At 37.4% G+C, this 9,343-nt stretch overlaps 1 pseudogene; it reads right to left on the bottom strand.

Moving 5' to 3' along the window:
- Positions 1 to 6,811: 6,811 nt before the first annotated feature.
- On the bottom strand, positions 6,812 to 7,516 carry LOC105741488 (annotated as a pseudogene).
- Between the last annotated feature and the right edge of the window lie 1,827 nt (positions 7,517 to 9,343).

Here is a 9,343-nt window from a genome sequence, read left to right as displayed (position 1 = left end):
CTTCTTCTTCTTCTTCTTCTTCTTCTTCTTCTTCTTCTTCTTCTTCTTCTTCTTCTTCTTCTTCTTCTTCTTCTCTTCTTCCTCCTCTTCCCTCCCTCCCTCCCTCCCTCCCTCCCTCCCTCCGTTCCTTCCTTCCTTCTTTCTTTCCTTTGGTCTTTTTTTTTTTTTTTTTCATTTTTGTCTTTTGAAATAGTGTCTTGCTGTGCAGTTCAACCTGACCTTGAGCTCACTTTGTAGCCCAGGGTGGTCTCAAATTTACAGCAATTCTCCTGCCTCAGCCTCCTGAGTGCTGGGATTACAAGTGTGCACCACCAAGCCCTGCAAGAGGAGTTGTTTTTAAATGATGATTTTGCATAGGTACAAATCTCTCATTAAAAGGTAATTTTTTCAAGCTTTTGTCTCTGCAACTTCCTAGGATAAGCAACTTAAGATAATGAATGTGGCAAAGAGACCAAATTTAAAGTGGCATATTCTGGTTTCCTATTGTCATATAGCCATAGATATCATGTCCTCAATCCATCATAGTTACTCTACCAATTTTTGTCAGCTCTTCTGTCAACTTAAATACAATCAGAAGAAAAATTCTTTTTTTTTTTTTTTTTTTTTTTTTTTTTTTTTTTTTTTTTTAGGAAAGGGTCTACAGGGTGTTCAGGGTCTCACTACTAGATCAGACTTGCAGTGATTCCCCTGTCTACTTTTACCTATAAAAGTCTCAAATTTACCCCTCTTTATGGCTGAATAGTACTCCAAGTGTTGTTATTACAGGCGTGTACCACCACACCCAGTCTCAATCGCTGGCTCAGCATGTCCTGGGGGCGGGGCCGGCACAGCAGGCGTGGGAATTGCAGCCCCAGCCCCTGCACCTGCTTGCAGATACTTTAATCTGCTGAACTATTTGGCTGGCCCCGCAAGGAAGTTTTAGAATGAAGAAGAAGAAGAAGAAGAAGAAGAAGAAGAAGAAGAAGAAGAAGAAGAAGAAGAAGAAGAAGAAGAATTATATAAGAGATTCTAGAACAATTACCCTTGACCACAAGGATTGATAATGAAGGCAGTATCAGTCTGAAGATAAACAGACAGTTACTGGGCAGATACTCCCCACGAGATTCACTTTTGAGAGAGCTTGAGGTGAACTTTGTGTGGTTTTGTCCATGACTGCTGTGGTAGCTGCTATCAGGCAATTGTGCATGAGAACTTTTCCTTTATAACCTCCCAAATTTATTTTTCTTGGTTCTATTTTTTTTTGCTGGTGTTGAGGCCAGTGACTTTGTTCTCATTCTGACAAGTTTTAGAGTTTTTGTCAACCACACTTCTGGTTCTTGTTTTACATGTGGCTTTTCAAGTGACTGTGCCATGAAAGAAAAACAAGAGATACAAATTTAGAAATTCTACTAGAAATTAAGAATAGTATATGAAGGCATATAGTGCTAAAATTTTGTGCTGGAAGCCATAGTTTAAGAATAATACACATATTAAAGCAGAATTTATTGCTTAGCTATTTCAAAGACATAAACAGGAAACTAGACACAAATACAGGCTGGCTTATGTGTTCTGTATGAGAAGAGGTTTTCAGAGGACCACATCAAACCTTTTTGGGTAGTGGGCTTTCTGATCACAGTGGTAGAAGAATAAGGATAAACTCTCCTTAATGTAGAGAAACAAGAAGAATGTCTTACCCTTGCCTTATTTAATAGACTATGAAAGAAGGTGGAGGTAGTTGCTATTATGATACCCCCTGTTTACTTTAAACTGCACTTGATGGAAATATAGATTATCAACTAACTTTACCTTCACTATCTGTGAAAGAAGCCACGACTGTATGAAAATTGTTCTTTCTTTCTATTCATTGTTTCTGTCATTTTCCCTCCTACACACCTTAAAGAATTAAGCTAAATTTTTTATCATTTCCTGTGTTTTAAGGTATACCTAATTTGTACTTTTTCTGATTGAAAAAGTTAGAGAAAGTCAGTTGAAATTTTGTTGCTTATGAGAGGTATCAATATTGTTATTAGTACTTCCTCTTCTCAGAGTAAAATATTTACTTCTCTGTGTAATAAAACTCAAGCATTTCCTTAACCAGGACTTAGAGATGCCTGCTTATGAGAGCTGCAACATATGGTTTTCCTCTTCCACTTTTTAATATTTTGGTCTCTGGTGAATCCACATACAAAAGCTTCCTTCCTTTAGATGGAGTCTACAAATGAAAGGTTTTTCTTTTTCTGATTGCAGATTAGCCTGCCAAGAAACAAACATGAACTGGAGAACATCATTTTAATTTATTGATGGGATACAGATGACAAGGAAGTCTGTCCTCTTGTAGGCTTTTGGGAAAGCTTCAGCCTGACCTAGCACAGCTGAGTTCATACAGCAAAGGCAGACTTTGCCAAAAACCAAAGCCCATAGTCATTGCAAACCTCTGAACCAAAACATTCCTTTAGTGCTTGAATTTTCCTATAATTTGTGTAGATTCCCTTTTTGTCAATGAAGCTAGCAGCGGATAACTAGCTTAGTGCAATCAGACAAAACAACTGTACCATTCATTCAGTAATTAGATGATAGCTGGGCTGCATGCTTTATGGTTTCCGTTCTTCATTCTTTCCTTTCTTTTCAAGTCCTTAGAGACAAACTCTGGGATGTTTGGCAAAGCAGAGGCCCTTGTTGAAAAATATCCTGTCCTTTTTACTTTAGGATTGCTAATAAGTTCTATTCTCAGAGGCAAAACTTCAGATGCACACAGCAGGGGAGGATCAGCCAAGTTTTTTTTTTTTAAGTTTGATTCTCATGTATATTACCTTTTGGATCACTTTACAGATTTACCTTTCTCAAAACCAAAGAAAGTTTTTACTCTTCTTACACCTAACTGCATGTAAATGAATTAGATACTTTAGCTAAATGCTTATAGCAGATTTTATACAGATTACTTTTTAAGCTTTCACACATTAAATTTTATAAGTGAAGCAGGGACAAAAAGAGACAAAGAATAAATGGAGAGCAACGCTGTGTGATTAGAATTAATTTGCATCGAAGAGGCCATGGCAGATAAAATGACCATGTTAAGTTGGGTTAAGAATGGCGGTTTGAATATTGTTTCTTATTTTGCTTTTTCAAATTGTTTTACTTCTTATGCCATGAAAAGAGAAGAGAGGGACAGCTTTCATAAGCAAACAACGATGCTATTTCAAGTTCTGTTGCCATTATTGCTTTCAAGATAGAGAGGCGCCACATCTGGGAAGTTGGTGGCATTGGCTGCATCCACTGAAGACTGTTCTCTTACAAATCCTGGTTGTAAGCACAACAGCTTAACCTGGCTGAAGGAAAAGGGAGCAATGTGGGGGCTGCTGCATCTCAAATCGCGGAGATGCTAAGATTTAAGCAATCTTTGGAGATCCTCTAGTCAAGAACCTCTCTTTGTCAAGATATTCCCTTCTTATTTCTGTTTTTTTCTTACCTGTACCTTTTTGTTTCTGTGTTTTTTCTCCCTAGCCCACTTGGATTTATAGCTGGAAATATGGCCAATAAAATTCTTGGCTTGAATCCCAATTGCTGCTCCATTCTCCAATCAGAGAAAAAGTTTACTCTCCTCTCAAAACTCCAGCTTACCCAGGAAAGTGTGATGAATGGTGTTTCCCTCTTCCTGATCCCGTCACTTTGATCACTGAAATAATGAAAGAGTTAATTTATAAAACTGACCATGTAGTGTCACAAAGTCAAGGAATAGAATCACGGACAAAAGGAGGAACTAGGTGAGAGTTTATTAGAAGTAAGGAGAGAAATAACACCTGCCTCCAGAATGGGATTTGGAAAGGAAGTCCAACTTGTCTTCTCTGTCCTGCTTTTATATGAATAAACACCAAATGGTGGCAGTGGTGGGGTCAGTTACTTTGCTTGTTTCAAGGAAAATATATACAGTGGAAGCTAGTTATGTTGTGTTTCTAGTGTTCTTTGAAGTCCAGTCCAGAGGTAGGCAGGAACTGTCAACTAACTCAGCATACTTTGTATGAAAACCTTCCTCCTGGGAGGAAGAGTCTTTATCGCTCCATTTGTATCTTCACTCTTTATCTTTTCTTTCCTATGTCTTCTTATTCATTTCTAAGTTTAACTTGTCGTATAGTTTGAATTAACTGTCACTTGATGTGTGTGCTATGTTTTTTATTTTTTTTCATCCAATTCTGTTTTAGGTTGCTCTGGTGGCCTACATGCCATCTAACTAACTACATTCTTACAGTAAGATGTTACAAATGGCCCAGTCTCGATTGCATACTCCTCCCTGACTCCGATGTCAAGAGCATTCTACATGTGTCCAGAATAAGAGGAGGACACAGCAGACAGTAGCAAGATTAATTAGAAATTTCTGTCTCTATTTTTCAGTTTATCCACTTAAAAATAAATTTTTTTTGATGACACTCAAATAATCAGTAGTTTATTTTAAAAAGCTGATGTAATTAGTTATCAGGAAATTCTAAATTAAAAACGTATTTATAAAAACTACACCCATTTATTAAAAATAATATTTGATACTTAAAAATGAAATTAGTTGAGATTCTTCTCTGGAAATACAGTGGAACTAAATATTCCAAGTAGATTTTCTTTGTAACATTGGGAGGCAGGAGTGTCAGTTGAATTACAAAAGTAGTGGTGCTCATAGTCCTTAGTCTGATAGGTAAGCTCAAGAAATTTTATACAGTATTGAAGTTAAGCTTTCCTTGTAATTTAAGGGTCACTTGGAGGTTTAGTTTTTTCTAAGCGTAACTCTATGGATGATAGAATTTACAGTTCATTACTATTTTTTATTTATTTATGCATTTAGCACAGGGTCTTCAGAGTCTCACTACACAGATCGTAGTGGTCCTCCTGTTTTCAGCCTCCCAAGCACCGGGATTACAAGCACGAGCCACCACACCCTGTCCCCATGCAGTCTGAGCACGCCCCGGGGACGGGGCCAGCATAGCACTCCAGGGACCGAACCCTTGCCGCTGTGCTGTGCCTAAGCAGATGAGCTTTAGTCCGCTGAGCTTCCTGGCCAGCCCTTAGTTCATTGTTATTAAACAGCTTGAGTCTTATTACTAGAGTGGAAAACAAGTTGGCCTGAAGTTGAGTTATAGCACGCAAGGTGGATGTATTTTTAAAATTTACTTTTTTTTAAAAATTTTTTTTTAAGGTGGATGATTTTTAAGCCATTACCTTACTTCACAGTAGAGCTCAACAATTTTTGAAAAAAATAAATATATTTTACCTATGTGTGGTAGGCAATCCATACTGCAGCTATTGAATTTTGTTAAGTGGCAAAGCAGCCATAAAAATATGCAAATGGAAAGGTGGTCCATGTCCTGATAAAATCTTTTTTACAAATATAGGATGTAGGTGGTCATCAACCCTGACTAATTTCAAAGAGGTACATAAAATGAAATATTTGAAAAATCCACTATGGAGATCATCGTGGAGATTCCTCAAAAAAACTGAAACTAGAAATTCCACCTCTCTAGTTCCCCTTGTAACTGCCTCCCTAGAAGAGTTGGAGACATCATGTTATACCGATCCATGCACACCTGTATTAACAGCCACACAACTCATGACGTGATAGGTAAATCTTGGAGGTGGCCTATATGTCTGTTGGCAGATAATAAAGAAATTAGGGTACTATGGAACACACTCTACTATCAAGTGGTCTCTCCTATATGAGAAACAAGTATGAAGAGCAAAGTAAGAGATAGATAATAGATAAAAGAGCAAAATAACAATAGAGGAAAATAAAAGAATTAGAAGAATAGTTCTTTTTCCAAGGGGAAGGACATCAAGAATTAAAGGGGAGGCCAGCTAAATAGCTCAGTGGATTAAAGTGTCTACTTAGGCAGACTCAGGGACCAGGGTTCAACCCCCAGTGTGCTGTACTGGCTCTGCCTCAGGGCGCGCTGAGACTGCAATTGAGACTTGGCATGGTGGCGAGCAATGTAATTCCACTTGGGAGGCTGAAAACAGGAGGATCACAATGAGTGTGTGCAATGAGCCCCTGCATATTTTGTACTTAAAAAAAAATGAAGGGGAGGGAAGAGAGGGAAAGGCCGGGAGACAAAAAAAAGAATACAGATGCGTTATATATGTGTACCACCTTCACAGAAGTAAGCTAAAATTATGCATTGTAAATGCATACCAGAAAGTGGGAGGGGTTCCAAGAGATGGGTGGGCAAAGCAGGGAAGGAAAAGGATGAGGAAAGGAGTTAAGACGTATTATGTATATGAGCCCACTCCACACAAGACATATAAACATTACATACAACGAGCATGTACAAATAAATAAAAAAGATGACATTGAAAAAAAGAAAAAAAATCCTATGCATCACTATCATATAGAAGGGTTTTTTTTTTTTTCTTCCAACTGAGTTAAGTCTTTTTATTCTTTTGGTAATCTCTTCTAGGGTTAACTACTTCCATCGTAGGTGATGAAATATGTAAGGCTCCACTTCAAATGTTGGCACTGCTATGAACATAGTCTCTTTCCCTTCTCTGCAACTCAGAATTGAAACTTTGATTCTTGTTTTATATTCCAGTCTCAGAAGTAGTTCCACTGCAGAAGTTATTTGCAGGCAGTCTTATGCTTTTTAGCAGTGGTCTCTGAGGTTCTATCTTCTCCATGAACACTACCAATGGACTTAGTATAGATATGTATTAAACTAAGAGGCATTCTCTCAAATGAGTTTAAATGCACTTTATTTTTAGACAACCTACATGACGTGTTTTTTCCCTAAAAAACAATGCCTCCACTCCAAATAAATCACGGTCAAAATAAACAAAGCTCTCAAGATGACATCAGTCTCATTTGTTTAAAATCCTGGTGTTGTGTAGATGACAAGCAGCAGCCAGTTATGACAAGTGATAAATCCAAGGTTACCATCGAATCCATTAACATTTTTCCATTTCTAAACCATCCTTAAAGAAAATCATAAATGGGGTCACACCATCGTCACGGTAGTCCAGGAGAGCAACCATGCCATCTGGATTCATGTTTGCACCAATAAAGAACTGATAGTTTTTGAAATTAACAAGGATGTGCTTGATTTGCTCTGCAGCCCCCGTCATAAACGGTTTTACTCTTTCTGGTCTTTGTTCTTCAAGTTTGCCTTTGATTGATTTCATATAATCTTTGATGTATTTCTTGTAGCCTCTTTTGTGAAACTGGTTTCCTGCAAGTGATGGTTCATTACAATATCTACACCAGTGACTACTGTGCTTTCGGTGCCTTCGCCCTCTGGGCCTTCAGCGGAGGCATTGCCACCAATGAGCGCGTCGTCAGTGGCACCCTCTGTTCTACCGACCATCTTGCCCTCCACCTTCAGGCACAACCCGTCCGCAATCTCCCGGATCTTGTAAATGTCAGAGAACATCTCATCGTGGCTGATGAGGTCCCGGTAGATAATCATGATGGTGGCTGAGGGAGGTGGCGGCCGCGCAAGCTTAGCAGGAGCCGGGAGCTCAGAGCGAGCGCGGTGCAGCCGGAGCGGCGCTCAGGGGGAGGGCGGAAAAGCTGTAGAAGGGTTTTGTGTGACCTAAAAGAAAATTTATAGAAATATCCCAATGTGAAGATTAGAATTAAATACACTCAAAGTAAATAAAAATTTAAAGTTATAATTCTTGGGTAAAAGTGTGGCCACAATTAAAGTATTTCCATTGTTAAAACGATTGTTGCAGATGCCCTGCTTACGTTTCAGAGTTGTCAAGAATGAGCACAGCATTCACTGGAATTCAGATCTAATATAAACCTTGGAACCAAACATGTGTTTCAGAGAACGTGGGCATCTGTACTTTTTACCTGTTTTACTTCTGGGACAAAATGGTTACTAGCAACATACGTTGGGAACAAGATTTTTCTATTTGTAATACTGGCGGTCTTGTGACTACGCCGTTGTTGCTTGACATTTGAAATATATGTCAATTGAAACATAAAAAATTTTATGAACTGAAAAACTTGGAAATCCTTCAGGTAGAGGATTATATTTACAATATAGCATTTAATATTTTTATTATATCCCTTACTTTTAAGCATTTACTAGGTAGCTATAAAAGAATCAGTTTGGAACCAATCTTTTTTCTTTTTCTTTTTTAAAATTCATTTTAATAAGGACAACAGATAAAATAGCAATGAAACAGTTTCAAAATTGGTTAGTGAGACAATTATTGAGAATGACAATAATTAATAAGCTACATACTATTGTCTTCATAGTAGTTATTCAGAGGACAAGATGCAGACATGATATCTTGTCTAAACAATATTAGTAGAAAACTTTCTTCTCAATGAACTAAGAGAAAGTAGCTGTATATCTATTCTAACTATCATATAATATATATATATATATTTTTTTTTGGGGGGGAGGGTTGGACCCACTCTTGATGTGCCTTCTAAGCGTGCTGATGATACTGAATGAGAAAAAGCATTTTCATTATTTTATCAATGCTAAGGTAAGCATTCTATTATATTTTAGCCTCTCAGAGGTCAGGTTCCTCTAATGATTTTCAACATCTTACAACATTTCCCGAGTTGCCAAATTACAGTCACGACACAGCTATAATTACTGAGTGAAAATGATCTGAATACCTGCTCTTGGTACTTTCTTGTAAAATCCAGAAAGTCAGCATGAGAAGTTATGATATGTAGAGAAATGTTATGGAAAAGTGTTCCTGAGGTAATGTAGAGGTGTTGTTTAAGGAATGTGCACAGCACCAGCCCTGAGTGATGCTGAGCCCAAATGTGATTCAGAAGAGTAGGCTCTGAATGCAAAGTGGCTTGGAAATTCCTCTTCTGACTTATTTTGCAAACATACCCCTTTTTATTTATGCAATGTAATAGTTACATGAAATGAAATATATGTTTAATATCTAAGAGATTTTCCAATAAGCATAAACTCTCTAAGAGATAAAAAAGCATTGTATCATGGTTTATCAAAAAACTTTCTTAGTTGTATATAATGTAACGGTTTCTCCTACAGTAAGTTATGTGTTAGATACAATGAGATGAAGTCCTATATTTGGGAGGGGATGTTGATTAGTGATAGGTAGAGCACTTACCTAGCATGAACAAGGTTCTGGGTTTGGTCCCTGGCACAGAAAAAACAAATAGTTCACTTATATATTTAAATTAATGAATGCCAACTTTATTCTTTTACTTTTGGTGATAAGAATAATGAAATTAATAGTGTGCTCCTACTAAAGCAAAACAATCCATTAACTCAAAACATGGTCACATATTATCCATATAAATGACTAAATTTTCACTGAAACTTTTAAAATAATTTCATGAGATCTAGCCTGAATGCCTAATTTCAGTACATTTAATTTGGTACCAAATACCTACTAA

The sequence above is a fragment of the Octodon degus genome, unplaced genomic scaffold, assembly GCF_000260255.1.
Source record: "Octodon degus isolate 3935 unplaced genomic scaffold, OctDeg1.0 scaffold00013, whole genome shotgun sequence".
NCBI lineage: Eukaryota > Metazoa > Chordata > Mammalia > Rodentia > Octodontidae > Octodon > Octodon degus.
Note: the sequence above shows the minus strand (reverse complement) of the source record. Positions and strands in the feature narration are given on the sequence as shown.